General features: G+C 46.3%; 1 long non-coding RNA gene and 1 pseudogene across 2 annotated transcripts; one reads left to right on the top strand and one right to left on the bottom strand.

Annotated features, from left to right (window-relative positions):
* The first annotated feature begins 1195 nt into the window (after window positions 1–1195).
* Window positions 1196–10128, top strand: LOC309606454. The gene is made up of 2 exons (XR_014231835.1): window positions 1196–6936; window positions 7044–10128. It is a non-coding gene; the product is annotated as an uncharacterized lncRNA (long non-coding RNA).
* Window positions 10129–11380: 1252 nt separating this feature from the next.
* Window positions 11381–19756, bottom strand: LOC309620491 (cytochrome P450 4B1-like; annotated as a pseudogene). The gene is made up of 12 exons (XR_014249782.1): window positions 19751–19756; window positions 19369–19493; window positions 19152–19196; window positions 18459–18585; window positions 17328–17452; window positions 16898–17046; window positions 16635–16744; window positions 15653–15843; window positions 13790–13922; window positions 12952–13016; window positions 12776–12851; window positions 11381–12351 (listed from the first exon to the last, which is right to left on the bottom strand). The product of XR_014249782.1 is annotated as a cytochrome P450 4B1-like (transcript).
* Window positions 19757–23262: the final 3506 nt, after the last annotated feature.

Genomic DNA, 23262 nt, shown 5'->3' with positions numbered 1-23262 from the left:
ATTTTATTTAAGTTTTTAGAAATTTCTTTCAGCAATGGTTTGTAGCTTTTGCTGTATGAGTTTTACATTTCTTCTGTTAAATTTATTTCTGAATGTTTTATTTTCAGATTTTTAATTGTATTCATAGTGTTTTAAAGTCCATATCCCTCTTGACTGTCACTAGATTATTTTTTGAATATTTTAGAGATGCCTCTATCAGAGTTTTGAAGATTAGAGGTGGCTGATATATCAAGCTGGCTAATATCCCCAACCCTGCCTATTTACCTTTTTTTTACTTTTTATGTTCCTTTTGATGATTCATCACTTAGTGGATTCATCACTTAGTGGATTCATCACTTAGCAAGGAAAGGATGGAACTACTTCACATAGACAGTAACATTTTAGGTATAGTCATAAGGTTCCAGAAGGAAAATGTGTGTGTAGTGAAAATTCCCTATAAGACCAGAAATTTCATTCCTTGCTCTGTTCCAGTCATACTGGTCTTCCCACTATTCCTCAAACATGGCAAGCAAATTCCCTCAGGGCTCCCTCAGGGCTTTGGATATGCTCTTCTCTGGTTGGAATGCTCCATGCACTATTTTCAGGCCTTTGAACAAATGTCACTCAAGCTAAAATAGGGCCTCCAGTACTCTCTATCCCTAACTTTGTTTTTATTATCTTAGCACTTATCACTCTCTGACATCATATTATATACTCTGGTACTATACACTCCTGTTGACTGAAAAAAAAATGCACAACCTAAAAGTTGAGAATTATATTTTATTCGGTGGACTTTCTGAGGACTTCAAGCCTGGGAGGTAGCCTCTCTGGTAGCTCTGAGGGACTGCTCCAAAGAGGTAAGGGAGGAGCCAAGATATGTAGGAGTTTTGCAACAAAGATCAGGTAGTTGGAACATCAAAAGATTACTGGTAATTAAAGAAAACCAGGGGAGGGCTTCCCTGGTGGTACAGTGGTTAGGAATCCACCTGACAATGCAGGGGACATGGGTTCGAGCCCTGGTCCGGGAAGATCCCACATGCCGTGGAGCAACTGAGTCCACGAGCCACAACTACTGAAGCCCGTGCACCTAGAGCCGGTGCTCTGCAACAGAGAGAAGCTACCTCAGTGAGAAGCCCGCACACAGCAACGAAGACCCAATGCAGCCCAAAATAAATAAATAAAATAAATTAATTAAAAAAAAAAAAGAAAACCAGGGGAATTCCCTGGCTGTCCAGTGGTTAGGACGCCGAGCTTCCGCTGCAGGGGGCACGGGTTCGATCTCTGGTCAGGGAACTAAGATCCCACAAGCTGCACATGTGACCAAAAATAATATTAATAATAATAAAATGAAGAAAACCAGATATCTCAACTTAAGGAGTTTAGCACTTTTCTATGTATGGGAAGATGCAAGAGTCTGGGCTCATTGAAATCATTCCTTTGATGTGCACTTTAGCTATCCAGGTGCAGCATCCTGTTCTTTCCCATTCTGCGTTCCCTCAGGCTCACTGTTGGGGGGCAGTGGTAGTGGCTGATGGCTTGATGGCTTCAACATCCTTTGTTTGCTGATATGGCAGGCAACATTTTTCATCCACACTCCCCTTCTCCGCACTAGAATATAGCATCTGTGAGAGGAGAGTCTTTGTTCACCACTATAAAGCTAGTGCTTGCCTCATAGTAGGTGTTCAATAACTACTTTGTTGCTGGAGAGGATGTGCAGAAAAGGGAACTCTCGCACACGGTTGGTGGGAATGTAAGTTGGTGCAGCCACTATGGAGAACAGTATGGGGGTTCCTCAAAAAACTAAAAATAGAATTATCATATGATCCAGCAATCCCACTCCTGGGCATATATCCAGACAAAACTATAATCCAAAAAGATAATGCATGCCTATGTTCATAGCAGCACTATTCACAATAGCCAAGAAACAGCCTAGATGTCCACCAACGGATGAATGGATAAAGAAGATGTGATACCTGTATACAATGGAATAGTACTCAGCCATAAAAAAGAATGAAATAATGCCTTTGCAGCAACATGGATACAACTAGAGATTATCATACAAAGTGAAGTAAGTCAGAAAGAGAAAGACAAATACCATATAGTATCACTTATATGTGGAATCTAAAATATGACACAAATGAACCTATCTACAAAACAGAAACAGACTCACAGACATAGAGAACAGACTTGTGGTTGCCAAGGAGGAGTGGGGGTGGGGGAGGGATGGACTGGGAGTTTTGGGTTAGCAGATGCAAGCTATTACATGTAGAATGGATAAACAAGGTCCTACTCTATAGCACAGGGAACTATATTCAATATCCTGAGAAACCATAATGGAAAAGAATATAAAAAAGAAAGTATATATGTATAACTGAATCACTTTGCTGTACAGCAGAAATTAACACAGTATTGTAAATCAACTATACTTCAATAAAAAGACTACTTTGTTGAATGCTCACATATATTGGATGCTAAATAAATTCATTCATTCAAAGATTTATTGACTACAAAGAATAGACCAGGTAGACTGACATTTATTCAGTAGGCCAGTGTATCCCAGCCAGTGTGGGGGACCTAGTGTGTGTTTATGCAGGGTATGTGTGTGTGTGTGTGTATGCTTGTAAGTAATTCAGGGAAAGTCTGTGTAGAGAAGTAGCACTTGGGCTCCATAGTTCAACCCAGGTTTGAATCCTTACTACTAGTTGCTGGCTACATAATCTGGGAGAGATTACTTAACCTCTCTAAGGTTCAATTTCCTCATCTGTAAAATGGAGATTGCAATCCTATCTGCTTCATAGGGTTCCTGATGTAAAGATTAAATAATATAAAGCATGGAAAGCACTTGGCAGTGTGAGTAAAAAAATGTGGCCCACCATGTCAGCAAACAGAGGAGGTTAGAGCCATCAAGCCACTACAGCCACCCCGGTTAGCCCTGAAGGAACTCAGGATGGAGACAAATGGGCTGCCGGCTGCCAAGTCCTCAACAGCTGCAACCACCCCCAGTGGGACTCAGGATGGAGAAAATCAGGATACTGTTCCCAGACAGCTGACGTGCATACCAAATGAATGATCTCAAGGAACCCAGACTCTTGCATCTTCTGATACATAGAAAAGTGCCAAATTCCTTAACTTGAGATCTGGTTTTCTTTAATTAACAGTAATCTTTTGAAGTTTCAACTACCTGATCTTTCTTACAAAAACTCCTACATATCCTGGTTCCTCCTTTACCTCTTGGGAGCAGTTTCTCAGAGCTATCTGAGAGGCTGAGTTCTGGGCTTAAGTCCTCAGTTTTGTCTGCCAACTAAAACATAATTCTCAGCTTTTAGGTTGTGCATTTTTTTTCGGTCAACAGCAGCGCCTAGCTCATCGTAGTGCTTGGTAAATGTTAGCTATTACTATTTTTCAGGGGCTAAGCATTTTTCGAATGTTTCTGGACAGTGTTTCCTAAATATGTGTGATACTTATTTTCAAATGTATTTATATTTGTGGATGAAGAAATATAAATTCATCTATTACAAGATTCACGATAGCTTTCTGTCCTTTTTGTCCAGGCAAGAGTTACTAAAAGTGTAACCAAATGCTTATGGCTGAGGGCATCTATGACAATTTCAAACCTAAAGAAATACTCCTCATATTAAGTTACACTTTCCATGAGGGCAAAGACCTCGCCTGTCTTATATTTCTCTGCATCTCTATTCGCCTGGCACATATAATAGGCACTTAATAAATACTCATCTGTTTATTGTTTGCAAATGTATAAGTATTTACGTTGTTGGAAAACACCGTTTGCACTGTTGGTGGGCCCTTGTCACTGGCTTGATTGTGGGAATGTTAGCAAAACAGAGTGTGCAGCATTTCAGGAACTAGATTTCAATAGTCTCAATGTTTTAGGGGCCCTAAACTATCCAGAGAACACTTCATGGGTTAGAGCTGCTAGCTGGTAAAAGAGGAAATTAGGAACTGAAGTTTTCCACCTTTTCTGAGGGAAAGAACAAACAATCACGTGGCAAATTCTGTGATTGGTCACACAAGGAAGAACTTGCCAGCTTTAAGATTTCTTTGCAAGTCAGGCCCCCCACAATTGTGCTCAAATGCATAGCTAGGCACAACCAGACACACACACACAGGTGCCCCTCCACCTACCCACTTTATACAACAAGCAGATGTAAATGGATCTTACTGTCAGTGATTTAGAAGTGATCTGGGGTGGGGGGGCTGCGTCAGCTTGAAACGGAATTTTAGTTCCCCAACCAGGGATCGTACCCAGGTCACGTTGGTTAGAGTGCCAAATCCTTAACCAGTAGACCACGAGGGTCAGCAGGCTTGAAATGGGACCTTGGTCCTTGTCTTCTTTGAAGAAAGAATTCAGCAAAGAGATGAAGATAGTAAAGTGGGTAAAGCATTTATTAGAAGCAGAGTACATGTGAAAAGGACACATGGGTGGGCTCAGAGAGAGAGTTGTGCTTTGGGGGTGGCTTAAATTGCTTATATGGGGGCAGTTTTCCAGGTTCCCTCTGGCCAATCATCTTGCAGGATTCCTCTGGCCAATCATCTTGCTCATTGCTCATATCTGGTCTGACTCAGTGCCCTACCCGATGTGCACACACATCTTTTAGCCAAGATGGATTCCAGCGCAAGAGTCTCTGGGAGGTTGGCAGGACATATTATGGGTTGGTGCCCCCTCCCTTCCCTGACCCCTGAGGATCTTTTCTGCACATGTGTGGTCTGGGAAGTCTCCTTTATTCCAAAAAATGTGGTCATCTTATTTTTTTACTCTAGCAGAACTCAGCTCCTCTCTCCTCCTGTCTTTTCTTTGAAATGTCAGCAGGAGACAAGCTCCAACTGCTCAGCCTGAGGCCCATCTACCTCCTACTCAGAAGGAGCCATAGTAATCTGCTTATCTACTATTTAAATGAGCCATAGTAATCTGCTTATCAAGGCAAAAAGTTCATCTCTGATGGCAGTGTTTATACACTAATTTATAAATGTTGGAAGCTCAGAGTTTTGTTTTTTGAGTTTGCTTCTAGCTTTACACACCTGTGAAAAAGAGCCTTCTGCTGTTATAATGGAAAAGAATTAGGTTTTTTTGTAGATGGAATTGGCAGGTTTTTAGAGAAGCACTTACTATTAAGTCATGAGAAAGAATCAGTCATCAGTAATTACAGAGAGGGAATGGTGAGCTGGATGGTGGGTCATGTTCAGTCTACTAACATTTTTTCCTTCCCACGTAAAAACATTTTTTTCAGCTTCCAGACTCCACTCCTAACCTATGTGACATTGGCAGGTGAGGCAGAGTGTGTGACTTTCCTAACTTCACCTTCTCACTTGGAAAAGCAGCTCACAGTATATGTCATTCAACAGTGATGTGGTCTGGGGATACAACAAATATTTACATTGAAAAGATGAATACACTAACCTTGTTTAGAAAATTATACCCCAGGCTTGGAAATCCCAAGGAATGTGTGTTCACTCACTTCCAGAAAAAGGGTCAAGGCCCTCTACCTGTGGGACCTCATCCAGGCCTTGAGCTGAACTTGCGGCTGTAAACGGGATGAGTCCAGACTGGCTGGCTTCTCTAATTTCTTTCACTTTTTTCACTGCAGATATTTCAGAATGGTAAAATGGAGAAGCTTGAGGAGATTATAGAAAAATACCCTTGTGCCTTTCCTCACTGGGTTGGGCCCTTTCAGGCATTTTTCTATATCTATGACCCAGACTATGCAAAGACATTTCTGAGCAGAATGGGTAAGAAAAGGGATGAATCTCAGGATCCTAATCCTCCTAGGAGTGACATGCACAACCCACAAGCAGGATTCTGAAGGAATTCTGAAGCAAAGATTGGTACTGGCCCTTTAAGAGACACTGGGGGAAGTGTGGAGAGGTTTCCCACCAATCCTGAAGGGGATTCCCACATCCCCCAGTCCCTTGTCTAGTTCAGACTCCCGTGGGCCCTTTTAGGTCAGTGTATCTTAAAGCCCATCTGGCACCACCAGACCTCCAGGGCCTTCCTTTGCCTCTCTTGGTTTTGTGACTTCAGCATCAGCAATACTCCCCACGCCCACCCCCTTTCTTGAACATAAAGTCTCCTTATTCTCCTGAAGGAGAATTCAGAAGTAGTGCTGCCTCTGCTGGTTCAGTATGTAAACCTGAATGTAGATCATCCATTTGCCAGTCTAACCTCTTGATTGTGGTCTAAAATGTTTTTGTTTTCTGCATGTTTCTCAGCTGTGTTCCCTTGTGGGGCATGAGGCATCTAACCTTCCCATGAGTCCTTTCTCAATGCTTCCAGGGTAGATTATCTCATACCACAAAATTTAAATGTCCAGTTTTTGCTCCCTCAACTTTGTAAAACTAAGATCTGATATGCTCACCTTTCTTCTTTGTGCTATTACCTCTGTTACACTTAGTAAAACCTGATAAAAGAAAGCAGCCTTTCCTTGAAAGCCTCCATGTCTCCCAGTCCCCCAGCTCTGATTCGTCTCATGTTCACCTTGTAAAGGACACGAGCTGTAAGACACCCTCATGGTAGAGATCACGAGAACCCTGGGAGGGTTCTCACTCTCTGGGGTCTGCTGGTCCCTGCTCTAATAGTTAATTTGCTTTCCAAAAAGGATGTGATATATTGTCCCAACTCCTGTTCTGGACACTTTGCAATCTCTGTTTCTGTTGGGAGAAGTGGAAACAAGGAAAGAATCTGGGTTTGTGTACCTGTCTGCCTTCTAGGGCTGCTGTTGTCAGCTTTGTGAACCAAGATTTGTATGTTTCCCCAGGCGGCCAAGGCTATAAGGAATGCACCCTGGGCTCCCTTTTGCTCACTACTTATGGCTAGTGCAGGCAAAGGAAGAGAACCTTCACCAACTTCGGTAATTTTCCTCTAATGTTGTCTTTTGTTTCCTCTGCTTGACTCTGCAGATCCCAAGTCCAAGTTCCTGTATGAGTTCATGGTTCCATGCCTTGGTATGTATGTGCAAATGAAGGGGGTGACTGACCCACTCTCTCTTGAAGTCCCCTTTCTATAGTACAGCATGCCAAGAAAACTCAAAATTTCTTCTCTCTCTCTCTAGTTGAGGCGTGCAAGCTCAGTAGTTGTGGTGCGCAGGCTTAGTTGCCCTGTGGCATTTGGGATCTTTGCTCCCCGACCAGGGATGGAACCCGAGTCCCCTGCATTGGAAGGTGGATTCTCTACCGCTGGACCACCAGGGAAGTCCCAACAATACTGTACTGTGCACTTAAAAACTTAAGTGGGTAGATTTCAAGTTAAGTATTCTTACCACAATTTTAAAAAATAAAAGAAGCTTGGTCCAAAAATAAATCGTTTTAACAAAACATAAACATAAAAGTTGAAATCAATTAAGCTTTAAAAATTCTTATTTTATTTTATTCTTTAACATCTTTATTGGAGTATAATTGCTTTACAATGGTGTGTTAGTTTCTGCTTTATAACAAAGTGAATCAACTATACATATACATTATATCCCCATATCTCTTCCCTCTTGTGTCTCCCTCCCTCCCACCCTCCCTATCCCACCCCTCTAGGTGGTCACAAAGCACCAAGCTGATCTCCCTGTGCTATGTGGCTGCTTCCCACTAGCTATCTATTTTACATTTGGTAGTGTATATATGTCCATGCCACTCTCTCACTTCGTCCCAGCTTACCCTTCTCCCTCCCTGTGTCCTCAAATCCATTCTCTACGTCTGCATCTTTATTCCTGTCCTGCCCCTAGGTTCTTCAGAGTGAAATAAGTCAGAAAGAGAAAAAGAAATACCGTATGCCAACACATATATGTGGAATCAATTAAGCTTTTTAAGCAGTTCAACATCACTTTTCTTGAACACCATAATAGAGAATATTTATCAGGCAGTTAATTAATCCTTCCTCAGCTCCACCACTAAGTAGCAGTATGACTTTGGGCAAGTGACTGCTTTGTCTCAGTGTCATCTGTAAAATGGAGATAAAAAAGAACCTATCTCCTAGGTTTGTGGTGATGATTAAATATGTTAATATATGTAAAGCACTTAGGACAGTGCCTGGAACTGAATAAATGTTAAATATAAAATATATTTGCCCCAGGAAACCTGCAAGACACACCTACACATGCATACATATAGACACACACAAACATAGATATTATAAGGAGGACACTCAGATAAGCAGATTAGAAATTATTTAAGACACAAATGGACGTTATGTATAGCAGTAGTTCTCAAAATTGTTCTCATCATGGCCCACACAGAAAATGTTAATATTTGTATGGCTCATTGTAGGAAACAAGAGTGGATTTGGGGGCATCTACACAGAACTTAGTGAAAAAAACTCTTCACATTTTCTTTCTATTACATAATTATGATGAAAAAACAAAATGCAGAATATTAGGGGGAAATTAAATATTAAATTTGTTAAAAATAAAAACTTCTCAAATTAAAAAATTTTTATTAGTCAAATTCATCAATATTTTTACTGCATCTAGATTTTGAGTGATAGTCAGAAGCCTTTCCCTATTCCAGAATATCTCAACTGGCATTGATGACATTTTGGGCTGGATAAGTCTTTGTTATCCAGGCAGTGAGGAGCTGTCCTGTGCACTGTAGGATGTTTAGCTGCATCCCTAACATCTACTCACTTGATGATAGTAGGACTCTAACAGTTGTGGCAACCAAAATGTCTTCAGACGTTGCTGAATGTCTCCTGGGGTCAAAATTGTCCCTGGTTGAGAACCACTGCCCTGTAACCAAATTGTAAAGATATTCATTCATATTTTCTTCTAGTGCTTGCATGGTTTTGTTCTTCTTGGATTTAGTTCTCTGATCCATTTAAAGTTTATTCTTATGTATGATATGAGGAGTTGCTCTAATATTTCTGAATGGTTACCCAGTTGTCCCATCACCATTTATTAAAAAGTTCCATCTTTTCCAGTGATTTGAGATAACCACTTTTATCATATTCTAAATTGGCATATGTACTTGGACCTATTTCTTGACTTTCTTTTCTATTCCATTAATCTCTCTATTTGTGTGCTAGAATCACACTGACTCACTTAAAGATACTTTGTAGTACGTTTTTTTAATTAATAAGGTATTTTTCAGAGGGTTTTAGGTTTACAGAAAAATTGAGCAGAAAGCACAGAGTTCCCATATATTGATACTTCTTCACCCCCCCCCATATACACAGTTTCCCTTATTATTAACATCTTGCATTAGTATGGTACATGTCTTGTAATTGGTGAGCCATTATTATTAACCAAAGTCCATAATTTAGGGTTCATTCTCTATGTTGTACACTCCATGGGTTTTGACAAATATATAATGATATGTTTCCACCATTACAGTATCACACAGCATAGTTTCACTGCCCTAAAAACTCCCCTGTGCTCCAGCCACTTATCCCTCCTTTCTTTGCCCTGAACCCCTGGCAACCACTAATTTTTTTACTGTCTTTATAGTTTTGCTTCTTCCATGTCATTAGTTGGAATCATACTGTATGTAGCCTTTTTAGATTGGTTTCTTTCACTTAGCAACATGCATTTAAACTTCCTCCGTGTATTTTCATGGCTTGATAGCTCATTTATTTTTATTGTTAAATTATATTTATTGTATGGGTGTACCACAGTTTGTTTACCCATTCAACTATTGAAGGATGTCTTAGTTGCTTTCAAAAAGCAAAGTTTTGGCAATTTTGAATAAAGCTGCTATAAACATTTGCATGCAGGTTTTTGTGTGAACTTAAGTTTTCAGCTCCTTTGGATAAATACCAGGGAGGATGATTGGAGATTGTATGGTAAGAATAAGTTTACTCTTGTAAGAATCCACCAAATTGTCCTCCAAAATCGCTGTACCATTTTTCATTAACACCAGCAATGAATGAGAGTTTCTGTTGCTCCACATCCTTGCCAACATTCGGTGTTGTCACTCTTCTGGATTTTGACCATTCTAGTAGATGGGTAGTGGTACCTGATTATTTTTATTTATTTATTTATTTAATTTTAATTTTTTTTCTTTTGCACTTGGTGGGATTTTATTTTATTTTATTTTTTTAACATCTTTATTGGAGTATAATTGCTTTACAATGGTGTGTTAGTTTCTGCTTTATAACAAAGTGAATCAGTTATACATATACATATGTCCCCATATCTCTTCCCTCTTGCGTCTCCCTCCTTCCCACCCTCCCTATCCCACCCCTCTAGGTGGTCGCAAAGCATGGAGCTGATCTCACTGTGCTATGTGGCTGCTTCCCACTAGCTATCTATTTTACATTTGGTGGCGTATATACGTCCATACCACTCTCTCACTTTGTCCCAGCTTACCCTTCCCCCTCTCCATATCCTCAAGTCCATTCTCTAGTACGTCTGCGTCTTTATTCCCGTCTTGCCCCTAGGTTCTTCATGACCTTTATTTTTTTTTTTTTTGATTCCATATATATGTGTTAGCATACGGTATTTGTTTTTCTCTTTCTGACTTACTTCACTCTGTATGACAGTCTCTAGGTCCAACCACCTCACTACAAATAACTCAATGTCATTTCTTCTTATGGCTGAGTAATATTCGATTGTATATATGTGCCACATCTTCTTTATCCATTCATCTGTTGATGGACACTTAGGTTGCTTCCATGTCCTGGCTATTGTAAATAGAGCTGCAATGAACATTTTGGTACATGACTCTTTTTGACTTATGGTTTTCTCAGGGTATATGCCCAGTAGTGGGATTCCTGGGTTGTATGGTAGTTCTATTTTTAGTTTTTTAAGGAACCTCCATACTGTTCTCCATAGTGGCTGTATCAATTTACATTCCCACCAACAGTGCAAGAGGGTTCCCTATTATCCACACCCTCTCCAGCATTTATTGTTTCTAGATTTTTTGATGATGGCCATTCTGACCGGTGTGAGATGATATCTCATTGTAGTTTTGATTTGCATTTCTCTAATGATTAATGACGTTGAGCATTCTTTCATATGTTTGTTGGCAATCTGTATATCTTCTTTGGAGAAATGTCTATTTAGGTCTTCTGCCCATTTTTGGATTGGGTTGTTTGTTTTTTTTATATTGAGCTGCCTGAGCTGCTTCTAAATTTTGGAGATTAATCCTTTGTTAGTTGCTTCATTTGCAAATATTTTCTCCCATTCTGAGGGTTGTCTTTTCGTTTTGTTTATGGTTTCCTTTGCTGTGCAAAAGTTTTTAAGTTTCATTAGGTCCCATTTGTTTATTTTTGTTTTTATTTCCATTTCTCTAGGAGGTGAGTCAAAAAAGATCTTGCTGTGATTTATGTCATAGAGTGTTCTACCTGTTTTCCCCTAAGTTTGATAGTGTCTGGCCTTACACTTAGGTCTTTAATCCATTTTGAGTTTATTTTTGTGTATGGTGTTAGGGAGTGTTCTAATTTCATTCTTTTACATGTACTTGTCCAGTTTCCCCAGCACCACTTGTTGAAGAGGTTGTCTTCTCTCCATTGTATATTCTTGCCTCCTTTATCAAAGATAAGGTGACCATATGTGCGTGGATTTTTCTCAGATTTTTCACACTCTGATGCCACTCTGCCACCTTCTCCACCAAAAATCCACATGCCCAGTGCACCAGATGACTGTGACACAGACACTGATGATGGCAGGAGTGCCACACAGACCAGTCTCAGGAGGGGCAGAAGATACACCCATGAAACCATCGTCCATATTCCTTGACCTCAGCAGTGGTTACCAGGGAGTTTTCTTTAAAAATTCATTGTCTTGTGTATTTTTGATTTAAGCAATTTTTCCTTATGTCTGTTATATTCCAAACACATACACACAAAGTTAAACAAAGACACAGATATCAGTGAAGGAGCAAGCCCTGAAAGCCATCCATCTATCAGGTGGAATGGGTGAGTGCCTGGTCATAACCACCAATCCCAAGGCACAGCTTCCGCTGTGAACGCTGTGTAAACTTTAGAAAGATGGACAATTACGGGAGATGAATGCAGAGTCTAGAGGCAAGTAGGTGTTCACTATATGTTTGCCGAATGAATGCGTGAGCTCTGGAACACATGCATAGTAAGCATTTATAGACACACATGTTTACATGGCACTGCCCTCGAGGTGACTGTCTACGCAGGTGCCTATTCCCCTCTAATCCACAAGCCTGCGGAAGACAAGGGAACACAGCTACTCTACAAACCAGCTTGGAGACGGCAGCACCCAGGGAGAGGCCACAGCCTGGGCTGGCTGGGGCCCTACTCTCAGAGCCGGGGCCCAGCGGCTTCAGGTGGAAGTGGATGCCATTCTTGGAGCGCAGGGTATCTGGATGGGTGGCCTTGAGGGGTCCAGGGCAAACTCAAAACAGAGCAAGCAGAGGGCTGTGACCACATTCATCTTGTTCATGGCAAACTGCTGTGCGAGGCAGTTCCTGTGATGAGCAGCACAAAATGACATCAGGCGACGGGGTGTCCAGAGTGATGGAAACCAGTGCTCTAAGTGACCAGCAGAAATCAGTAACTCTTTTTGGATGAATAATTGGCTGATTGATTGATTGACCTGGGCTTAAGAAACAGATCCTGGGAGTATGGTGAGGGTCCCAGACCAGGTAGGTTCACATTGTGGGTTGTGGCTTAGGGGATCTCTCTTGGAACGACTCACCCACCCCACCTGCCAAGGACAAGACTATGCTAATGGTAGGAGGAAGGTCCCTGGAACTTCTCCTGCATCAGGGTCACCACACACCCAGTATGGTCCCCCTCATCCCAGAGTTCCCCCAAAGGATGCCTCCCCAACGACATCCTCCATCCTCACCTCCCTAGTGCAGAGGACCAGGGATGTTAGGCTCTCCTTACCTGGGCCCAGCAGAGAAGAGAATGAAGGCAAAAATCCAACCACATTCTCAGGGGAAAAAGACAGGGGTTCGAAGACCTGAGGGGACAGGCCTTGCTTAAATACCTACCAGGTCCTAGGGTAGGCTGACCCCATAGCCACCCAGCCCATCCGACCTCTGGGCCCTGGGATGTCGTACCTCAGGGTCGAACCACACTGCACTATTTCTATGGTGGGCATAGATGTGCAGAGAAATCAGGCTACCTGTGGGCAGAGCAGAGGCCTGGTGACCAGCTGGTCCTGAGGTAGCCATGCCCACCTCCTCACAGGGCCAGAATCCCCTAGCATCCCCCTAACTGGGTACCAGCCCCTCCCTGAGCACTGCCAGTGACAGAGAGTCCGTGACCACCCTCAACACATCAAAGTGCTTCTGATCATTGTCACACCTACTTCCTGTCGCCCCCTCACTGAACACAACACTTGCCACAGACATTTGTAGAATGGAAAAGGAAAAAAGGACTGATGCACCCGCCACGAGGTAGGACAGGCAAGGACTATCACACACTTTCTGCTTTCCATTAACTGACTCTCAAGGGAAGTACTTGTCCATGATATTATGCTATCAGCAGTAACAGCTACCATTCACTGGTGCTTACTATGTGTCAGATCCAGCATTAAACACTCCTTACAAAGCTACCACACACGGTTATACAGGTTGTACATTGCACAGCATAATACCCTAAGTGAATGATGCCTCCTGAAGTTGTTCAGGACCCAACCTGCAGGGTGGTACATGACAGCCCTGACGAGTATTGTCTCTTTACTCCTGACAACAACCCGGTAAGGCAGGGACCCTTCTCATCCCCAGTTACAGAAGAGAGAGCAGAGGCTTAGAGGTACAGGGATTTACCCCTACCTTATGGAGCTAGGACTTGGACGCAGGCCAAACACAAAGCCTGGGTGCTTCCCCACTGGAGCGAGGGTACAGAGAGCACCCGCAAGGACTCCGGTTCCACCCCGAATCCACCCCATCCCACCTGCAGGTAGAGAGCGACCATCCACAAAGTGACGGGCTTGCTGAGCTGGCGGTACACCTGGGGCACGGCGGGGTAGAGGCGGAAGCTCTCCTTGAGGCACGTGGTCGGGAAGGTCATCTTCCTCAGATCATCGCTGCCAGCAACACAGCCAGGCCTTTCCGGGCTGTGAGCAACACGGTCCTGCGGGAAGGTGGGCCCAGCCCCAGCTCCTCCCTTCACCACCATCACACACCCGTGAGTCAGAGGGACACGAGTGCTGCAAGTGTCCAGGCCAGGCTGGACATAGCTGGCCACTCGGACCCAGGGGTCTAGCTTCACTTTTCTCCATCCCTCCCTCACCTGCACTGCTAGGAAGGGAAAGCACAGGACTCTAGGTGTGTATGTGCTCCCGGCCATCAAGGACAAGGTCACTCCTGTGTCTCTCAGGACCCCACAGAAACCCCACAAGGGACAGTTCTTTAGGTTCTGCTTGGTTTCCCTGGGGAGCTGGAATGGAGAGGAACAGGAGCTGATATACACTGGTCAAATGAAGCAAGAAATGCATAAACAGTGACAAGCTCAGAGGGGAGTGAGTAATTTTCTATATATAGGAATATATTGCCACTGGGAAGCTCAGACCCAAATGTGGTCCAAGTATAACTACTGTGCAACACCTTATTACAGAGCCCCAGCTCTAGGGTTTACCCCCTGGTCCTCATTGTTCATGTGTGTTCTACATTTCATTGAATAGGTGTCCTTTAAGTTGCTTCAAGTTTGAAATGGAATGAAATGAAAATTAAATAAATGTTTCAACTCCCTGCCCCCAGGCTGTGTTCACATTGTTCCCCGACCTGGAGGGCCCAGCTCTCCCCCTTTGCCTATCTGAGTTTCACGCCTCCCTAGGAAGCCAGCTCAGGCCGACCCCTTTTGATTCCTCTGCTCTCAACACGGGGCCACTCAGTCTTACCCCATTCTGTGGTTTTCTCTAGCTTTTTGGTTCTGTGAGTCTGTCTTTCTAAAAACTCCCCGAGGGCAGTATCCTGGCTCCTCCCACCCCCTCATCCACACCCCGGGGAGCGCCTGGCACACGGCCAGACACCCTGGGAGGTTTCCAGCGTCCGACCAATAAAACCACACATACTTCACCCGGATCCTGGAGTTCTCAGTCAGTCTCCCTCAGTGAATCTAAAGTGTCTCCCCTCCACTGAGCATTTTCGGAGCCCCTGCTGTGTGCCTAGCCCTGTGAGAAAGAGAGAAAGGTGACAGGACTCAAAGCCCTGAGGGGAGGAAGGGAGAGGGGGCAGAGGGCACAGATGGGAGAGGGACCCGTGGGAGATCGCCAAAGCTCATTCTGCACGAGAGGTCAGCGTCAACCAGTGTCGTGTCAGTGAGCTCAAGCTTGAACCGAGAAACGGAAAACAGTTGCAAGTTTTTAAGTGATGGAGTTTGGGAAACAGCCTTTTCTCCTCATCAGAGGAGTCTAGAGGCTGCACACGGTCCTCCAAAGGCAGGTGGGAGGGAATCCGCTCCCCCGGCTACCCCAGCTGTGTGCATCCTCTGTTTCCAAACCTTTCTCTCCCCGTGCTCCCTGCTCTGTCCAGGAACCAGAAGGGTACTCAGCTTCTGCCAGCAGAGGGAGCCGGAACACAGGTCAGCCTCCTGCTGCCCACCTTCTCTCCAGGACTCCCATCTGAAAAGGGTCCGTTGTGAGAGAAAGGGCTCAGGACTGTGTCCACGCATAGCTCCCCCAAAAGCCACAGCACTGAAGGGGAAAAGGACAAGGGCTACCTGCCGTCACCTGGTTTCCAGGGTGGCCCTTTAAGCACAGCTCTTCCCTGGGACCAGGAAGCAGGACAGACGAGGCTCACCCACAGCCTCACTCACCCCTGGATGGAGTCCCGGTCCCCAAGAATCTCTCGCACCTCCTCCCGACAACGATGCTGGCGCTCGGGGTACAGGGCCATGCAGTAGAGAAACCAGGACATGCCACTGGTGGTGGTGTCATGGCCTTCAGACATGAACGTGTCCACCTCGGCCCAGAGGTCTGCATCTGACAGCTCGATTCCATCTTCATCCTGGGTCAGAAAGGCACAATGCGACCGCCCAAGGCATCTGAGGTAGGTTCCAACAAGACCTCATAAGAGTAGCTGTCAAATGAAGGTCTGAGGGAGGGAGGGAAAGCTCCTTTTCAGACTGGGGGTGAGGACCTTCCCCTAGATTCCTATCTGTTCTCCCAAGCACAGCTTGGATGCCTCCTACTCCAGGAAGCCTTCTTTGACCCCTCTGGCCAAGTGACCTGTGACTTCACCAGTCCTGTTATCTTGGCTCACTTGACACACAGAATACCACCCGGAGGAGGAAGAGGTCTGTCAATGTCCACCTCCTGTCTCCTGCACTAGACTGTGAGCGTCTGGAGGCCAAGGCCAGGGCTTACTCAGCGTCTGCATCCCTAGCATGGACACTAAGCCAGGGTAGGGCTCAGTGAGTTTGTGGAGTGAGTGAATAAAGGACCAACTGAATGAGTGAATGAATGAATAAGTAATGTATAAAGCCTAAGCTTGTAAGATTCGCGGGTGCTAAGATTCTTCAGAGTCTTAGAAGTCTGGAATGGGACTTCAGGCATGTGACCCAGCGTCCCTGCCACTACATCTCTCCCCAGTGCCACGGCCAGCCACAGCCAGCCCCTTCCCACCTCTGAGCCTTTGCTGATATGTATCATGGGACGAGAAGCAGGTCGTATGTGCTGGGGAAAGAGGAAGAAAATGCTTAGCCCCTGCTGCTGTCCAGTGAGCCCTGTCCCAGGAGGACGGTCTGAAGACCCGTGTGGGACAAGTTCTCAGGTCGGAGAGGGCGACTGTTCACTCACCCGGGCCCCCAGGAGAACGTCCAGGAAGTCCAGGTGCCTCCGGCTCTGGATCTTCTCCAACTCTTTCTTGTCCTGCAGGGCTGCCTTCTGTTCCCTGATGACCTGGTCTGGGCCGGGAGCACAGGGTGTCACTGCCTGGGGACCCGCCCTCTACCTGAAGGGGGAACGGATGTCCTGCACTGGGACGGGTCCCCCAGGGGCTGGGAGGAGCTAGACTAGACCCTGGTCTTCCCGTGGGTGGGCCGTGCAGGAAGGTCCCACTGTGTGGTCGTGGGCCACCTGGCAGGCCTGCAGGAAGTGGCGGCCCTGCGGGGTGAGCCAGTAGACGGAGTCCTTGTGGTACTGGAAGGACTCGAAGCGCTGCTGCATCAGCAGCGAGAGATCGCTGACCGCCAGGCAGTAGCTCCTGTCCCTGCACAGCGGAGGGAGGGAGGGATGCTCAGACACTGACCCCCAGCGGAGCCCCCGAGCGGCTCCATTCCACAATCCAGCCCCAGCCGCTGCGCTCTCTGCCCGTCCTCTCCCTGCCATTAGCCTCCCACCAGAGCCATGGGAAAGGCCTGGCTCCACCTGAGCTCAGCTCCGTAGGGCAGGACCCTATCTCCTCTCAGACCAGGGCCCGGGAATCCTGCCACGTCGCCCCGCCAAGCCAGCCTGGGTGGAGACTGCGCTGAGCCCCGAGGGCGCCCTGACCTGTGGCCCAGGCTGCTCTTTCCTCTGCCAAAGGTGCACTTCATGAGCGAGTCCAGCACCATGTGGCCCACATCGCAGAAGATGTCAAAGCTCTTATGCTCACGAGAGTTTTCCTCCCACTTGTCCTAGAACCCAGAGCTGGAAGGTGATGAGGGAGAGAGGCCAGCCAGGCTGCGTGCCCGACACCTGCCCTCCAGGACCCACTGCTGTCCTCCCCCCACACACCCCTGGTCCCTGGCCTGGCCTCCATCCTGCTGTTATGGGGGTGGTGGAGGGGAGAGGCTTCAGGCTCAGAGGGCAGAACCAGGAGGCAGCCTCGCCCAGCGCACACAGACACTTCCTCCCAGCCAGGCAGCTGTGTGTAAGGGGAGAGCAGGGCCGAGGGGTGGAGAGCTCGCCAGCACAGCCTGTGTGTAAGTCAGGCCTGCAGTGATACCGGGGAGGAGCCTCCTGCAAAGGGAAAGACCAGCCTGGGTAACGTCTGGGGTTATCCAGCCCTGAGACTCTGAGCTGGACCCCTGACGCCCGGCATCCATTTTGTTTTATTTTATTTTATTTTATTTTATTTTATTTTATTTATTTATTTTTTAAATTTTATTTATGTTTTAGGCCACGCCATGCGGCATGCGGGATCTTAGTTCCCCGACCAGGGATCAAACCCGTGCCCCCTGCATTGGGAGCACGGAGTCATAACCACTGGACCGCCAGGGACGTCCCCTGGCATCCATTTTAGAGGTGAGTTGCACTTGACGTTATTTCAGGCAGTTGTGCTAGGCCGAGAATGAGGACACACTTTTTAGATATGGAAGGTCTTCCTAATATTCTCAAGTACAGGCAGCCCTCAAATCTGCTACAGTAGGAGCTTTACTGGGGTCTCACAGAGGCCCTTTGATCTGGGAAGAGGGAGGACTGGGTCTCCTGGTGGAGACAAGGGCCGGGGCTGCCTGGCCACTTGGAGCCTCAGCACCTGGTCAGCACCCGGCCCGCAGCAGGTGTCAGGCAGGGCAAGGCTCGCACAGCTACTGCACACAGAAACGGGACTCAGGGCCTCAGCAATTCTCCTCGCTGTCCTCCCCCAGGGAAAACTGGCCCTGCAGCACAGCCTCCAGGAGCCTGGCACGGGGAGATCACAGCATGGCATGTGTGAACTCTGTGAACACGGCCAGGTAGGGCTTCAGCAGGTCATAAGGGAAGCCAGGTGTGAGCAGCTTGTGATGCTGAAACCACTTGGGCCCCTGGAGGACCAGCAAGCCTCTCCCTGGGGAAGGGATGGGAGAGGGCGGGCCGGTCAGGTCACACAATCCTGCCACACCCCTGGCAGCCCCGGGGCCAAGCACAGCCAACTCACCCAACCCCACCCCCGTCCTCCCTGCCCAGCCTTGCATCCCAACCCAGCTCTGCCTTCCAGCCACCCAGCCTCGCAGCCTCTGGTGACACCAGCCTGGGTCCTGCCACCACTCCTTTCCTCAGGCCCTGGCCCCAGCCAGCGCCACCAATAAAATCTCCTGGATCACCTCTAGTGCCACCTCCTCCAGGAAGCTGTTCCTCACAGGGACGCATTGTCCAGAGCCTTTGCCCTGCCTCTCTAGGGAAGAGACACTCTGGCAGGAGAAGGTGCCTGAGACCCACGCCCCTGGCAGCCTGGACCTCTCCTGCTTCCTCCCGCATTTCCTACTGAGCAGCTGAGCTTAGCATAGGCAGTTGGGGGCCGGGTGGTCCAGTGGATGGAACAACTACCAGAGTGGACACTGGGCAGGGAGGTCCGGACAGGGAAGGCGCCTGCTCACCCAGCACCAAGGGCAGGAAAGGCAGGTGCCCACTCACCAATCCACTGGAGGAAGAAGTCAAACACATCTGGGGCCTTAGGGTCTGCAGGACAAGAGAAGCTTGGGTCAGGCGGGGACTGGGGATTTCCAGAGGATGCTTGGTGATAAATAGGGTGGGGACCTCAGCTGCCTAGACTTAAGGCACAGGCCCAGGACCCCTCCCCACATCATTCCTTTGCTCTCAGGAAGCTCCACCTTCTCCCAGGAGCCCTCACCTCCTCGACTGTACACAGCTTTGGTGTAGTCAGGGTCATAGATGTTCAGGAAGCCAAAGAACTGTCCCAAAAAGAATGGGTGGGCGTAGGGACACCACCTTGTCCAGACTCCCCATCTGCTGGATCTGAAATGGCAACAGAAGGCCAGGCCACTTGGGAACCCAGCGTCACCAGCCAGGCCAACAGGGAAGAGAGGAGGCTGCCCAGGAAGGCCCAGGGAGCGCCCACTCCCTCCTCCTGCACCCCCCCTCCCACCCTGTCACCCTGTCCTACACATCTCTGGGCTCAGTCCCCTCTCCAGCCCCATAGCCACTGCTCTAAGTCCAAGCCGCCTTCTTATTGCTCCTGGGTGAGCCCAGCAACCCCAAACTGGTCAACCTACTTCCATCTGGTGCCTGCCATCAACCCCCTATCTCCACTGTAGCCAGAAAGAGATTTCTTTTCAGCCTCAAAGTTTTTCATTGGAAAGAGAATTCCAGCTTCTTGTTCAATACAGAAACCACCTTGATTCCAGCCCTGTTATGTCATGCAACACATTTTTATTGAGGACCTGCTATGTGCAGAGCCCTGTCTCAGGGGAATGAGAGAAACATGATCCTGCCCTTTCCTTCTATGGGGGGAAGACTGATAATAAACAAGTAAACAGCAAAGTAAAAAGATTGCAGAAAGTAGTGAGTACTAAGAAGGAAATAAACACAGCACTGGGAGAGAGACTAACGGGAGGCCCTGCTTAGGTAGGGTGACCCAGGACAGGCTCTTGCTGGAGAGGACATTCAAGGTCAAACCGGAAGGATGATAAGGAGCTGACTGTGTGAAGAGCAAGGGAAGAGCATTCCGGGTAGAGGGAAGAGCAAGCACAGTCTGGAGTAGGAAAAAGTATGGTGTCTCCCAGGAGCTGCCACTAGGGGGACAGTGGCCTGAGATAAGGTTGGAGAGATTGTCCAGAAGGTGGTGTGTGCTCTAGGACAGAGTATTGAAAGGATGAAGGGACATCATAGAGAAAGCACTTGGCACCATACCAGCACATAGCAAGCAGCTACAAAATGAGTGAGAGCCATGTATTAGCAAACCTGGAGTTAGAAATTTGAGGTGATGGTCTTAACTCTGACACTTACTTGCTTTGTGCCTTGAAAAGTCAACCGACATCCCTGGCCCTGTTTTCTTGTCCATAAACCAAGGTAAATAACACCTGGTAAATTGAAGAGTCATTGTGATTGTGCTTTGGAAAGTATAAGCACTATGCAAACGTTGAGGAGATAGTTTTAACCCTTTCCTGCTTATACTGCCTGCGTCGTGTAGGGTACGGAGTATGATACCTCACTTTCTCAGAAACACTTCTGTATCTCATTCCAGGTAAAAAGTGATGATATAGATTGACCCAGGTGAAAATAAACAGAATAGTTCTGTGCCTTCCACTGGATGGGGAAAGCAAGCAAATATTTAGGTTTAAAAAACTTTTGCCTGGAAGTTACAGTCTTTGTAGGAGAGTAAAAGTAATCCAAGATATGATAAATTGCATCAGCATCAAACCCAACTTTTTCAAGCACAGAAAACAAGTGCCTGTAGTGATCTCCCCACAGCAGTAATCGTTTCAAGCTGCTGCCTTGGGAATTGACTACATCCCCTCTTCTGCCTTTCTGTTGCTTATAAACTGAATCAGGAAGCATCCTGGAATAAAAACATTAATCTCCTTTTTAAAATATGACACCCAAAACTGACCCTAGTCTGTTGAAGATGATGATCTAACCAGTGCAAAGCTGTCCTTGTCCCTCCTTCATCTGTTCATCGAATCAGTAAGTATTTATTGGGCATCATCAGTAGGCACAGTCCTCTGGTCCAGGCTATAGAAAGTATAAGGACGTAGAACGCCTAGTGACAACCTTCAAGGAGTCCTTGGTTGGGTTGTGTGGGTACCAAATGAATGGGAAAAATATTTATTGGTTAATAAATATTGACCACAGATGACACAGTTTTTTTGAGTTTAGCTCATACGCTACAGAGTTGTACAGTCTGCTTTGATCACTTTGTTATAAGCTCATTGAAAAGTCTCCATAAACATCATTTTCCATGACTGCTCCATCTAAGCACATGGTTTGCCTAACCCTTTCTCACAAAAGCAGCCCTGGATAGTGAGGCTTGCATTTATACCAGTACATGGAGTTGATAACCTGAAGCACTCTCCTGCCACGTGGAAACACTGGAAAACAGATCAAGCATGAAACGCCCGTGGAAAATTAGGGGGCTCTCATGTATGGAACAGAGGCTCGACCCACTAGTCATCTCTCTACGTTCATGGTTAACAGCAAAGTCTCTGGAGCTAGACTCCCTGGGTTTGAATCCTGGCTCTACTTCTTACCAAGAGAGTGACCCTGAGCAAGCAGCTAACCTCTTTGTGCCTTAGTTTTCTCCTCTAGAGTATGGGGATTTTTTTTTTTTTTAATCAGTTTTGTAGGGTTGTTGTGGGAGAAACCATATACTGGGCTTTGCTCAGTGCCTAGAACATAGGAAGTGCTCACTAGTGTTCACTATTACCGAGCACTGTGAGCCCAACTATATAGAAGAAGCCGAGGACTGAGGGAGGGAAAGAAAGAGGTACAACCAGAATTCAAACCCAGGCTCTCCTACTTCAAAGGTCTTTCCCTTACTGCCCCTGTGCTGTGGGTGAAAAGCTGGTGCTGAGCCAAGTAAGGGAAAGAGTCAGAGTCCAAGAGTCCCTGTGGGGGTGGGGGGAGGAGGGGGGCCCAGAGGGGGATGGAGAGCAACCACAGAGCTGGGGAAAGTGGAGAGGAATAAATGTAAGTGGTTACATGCCCTGGAGTTTGGACCTAGCCCAGGATTTAGGGGAGAAAGGAAAGAACTCTGCCCTCATGGGTTGTGTAATGAATCAGCTGTCACGAGGACGGGCAAAGGAAGAGGGTGCTGGGAGTAAGAGGTAAATAGGTGGAAGAGCAGGTCTGTAGGAAATGGGGCCCCTTGGAGGATGCCTTCCAAGGAATTCTTCCTGAAATGCATATTTTTTTTACTTTCTGTGTTTTGGGTCTTGGATATGACCTCGAAGGAGATAATCATGAGGAAAGTGAGAGAAGTGTTGGGTTGAAGATGGTGTCCTCATCCCTGGCTTTTTGATGGATGATATCCATGGATTTGCTAATACATTAAAATTTTTCTAGCGTTGCCAACTGGTATTCTCCTATCCATCCTCCAAGACCTCTTTATTTTATTTTTATTTTTTAATTTTTTTATTACCCACAAAACTGGGAAAAGCCTTGACCTTTATTTTTATATTATTTGTTTATTTATTTATGTATTTTTAACATCTTTACTGGATTATAATTGCTTTACAATGGTGTGTTAGTTTCTGCTGTATGACAAAGTGAATCAGCTATACATATACATATATCCCCGTATCTCTTCCCTCTTCTGTCTCCCTCCCACCCTCCCTATCCCACCCCTCTAGGTGGACACAAGCACCAACCTGATCTCCCTGTGCTATGCTGCTGCTTCCCACTAGCTATCTGTTTTACATTTGGTAGTGTATATATGTCCATGCCACTCTCTCACTTCGTCCCAGCTTACCCTTCCCTCTCGCTGTGTCCTCAAGTCCATTCTCTATGTCCGCGTCTTTATTCCTGTCTTGCCCCTCGGTTCTTCAGAACCATTTTCTTTACTTTTTTTTTTAGATTCCATATATATGTGTTAGCATACAGTATTTGTTTTTCTCTTTCTGACTTACTTCACTCTGTATGACAATGTCTAGGTCCATCCACCTCACTACAAATAACTCAATTTCGTTTCTTTTTATGGTTGAGTAATATTCCATTGTATATATGTGCCACATCTTCTTTATCCATTCCTCTGTTGATGGACACTTAGGTTCCTTCCATGTCCTGGCTA

Source organism: Balaenoptera borealis (genome assembly GCF_965194805.1).
Source record: "Balaenoptera borealis genome assembly, chromosome: 1".
NCBI lineage: Eukaryota > Metazoa > Chordata > Mammalia > Artiodactyla > Balaenopteridae > Balaenoptera > Balaenoptera borealis.
The sequence above is the reverse complement of the archived record's forward strand: the minus strand, read 5'-3'. Positions and strand labels throughout refer to the sequence as shown.